The sequence below is a fragment of the Cynara cardunculus genome (genome assembly GCF_001531365.2).
Source record: "Cynara cardunculus var. scolymus isolate 2C chromosome LG 12, CcrdV1, whole genome shotgun sequence".
Lineage (NCBI taxonomy): Eukaryota > Viridiplantae > Streptophyta > Magnoliopsida > Asterales > Asteraceae > Cynara > Cynara cardunculus.
Genome location: NC_037539.1, coordinates 4590052 through 4591150, shown reverse-complemented (window position 1 = coordinate 4591150; position 1099 = coordinate 4590052).

Below are 1099 nucleotides of genomic sequence, written 5' to 3'. Positions count from 1 at the left end.
GATTTGTATGAAATGGATGGTTTGCAAAGTAAATATCCCCCTCTCTCTCTCTCTCTCTCTCTATATATATATATATATATATATGAATAATTAAATATCAGCCATTAAAAATCGACCATTATGAAAATCACTGATCAACTATATTAATGTCTATGAAATATGATGTGAAACAATTAATACATATGAAGGTACATTTGAAAAAAAGAAAGTGCATGTTAAAGATAAACATATTATGAAAAACACTAAAAAGAATTCACATATTATAAACAACATATTAATCATTTGTGGTTGTCGTCAAATTAGTCTATATGCATATATAAGTTGGTCTAAGAACCCAAATATATATATATATATATATATATATATATATATATATGGGCTTAATCAAATGAGAACTGAGTTGTTTGTGGTAACTGTGAGAACCAATCTCAATCACACATCTTAAATATCAATGGTTAAAATTGAAAAAAATCTTAATTAATGTGATTCCAAAATTAGATTAATGACATTTAATGAGATAATAAAAAAAGGGCAAAATGGTCAAATTAGATTAATGATATTTAATGAGATAATAAAAAAAGGCAAAATTAGATTAGCTTTCCATAATGGCTCAAAGTATTTCCTGCTTGTTTAAATAATGAATCAATTTAAAATCATGTTTTTTGTTCTCTTAAAGCAAGGATAATCATTGGACTTGAGGAGTACATGCTACCGTATGTATCTGACACCCTAGTATCTGATGTATATTTGCATCACCAAAAACTCGTTGTTTTTTTATATGTAAATTCAAAACAGTAAGATGTACCACATGTTACCACAGACATAGATATCACATATGTTTGCATTTCCAAACTGTTTGCACAGAAATATTAATCATTGTGGTATCCATGAATGATTTAGGTACCACAYGAAACCACAACCTTTGGTAAATGAAAATGTACCTATGCAAACAACACAGTAATATGTACCACATGTTAACATAGTTATAGGTACCACATATGTTTGCATAGATACATTCCCATTTCCAAACTGCTTGCAGACACATTAATCACTGTGGTATCCATGAATGTTTTAGGTACCACATGTGTCCACAACCTTT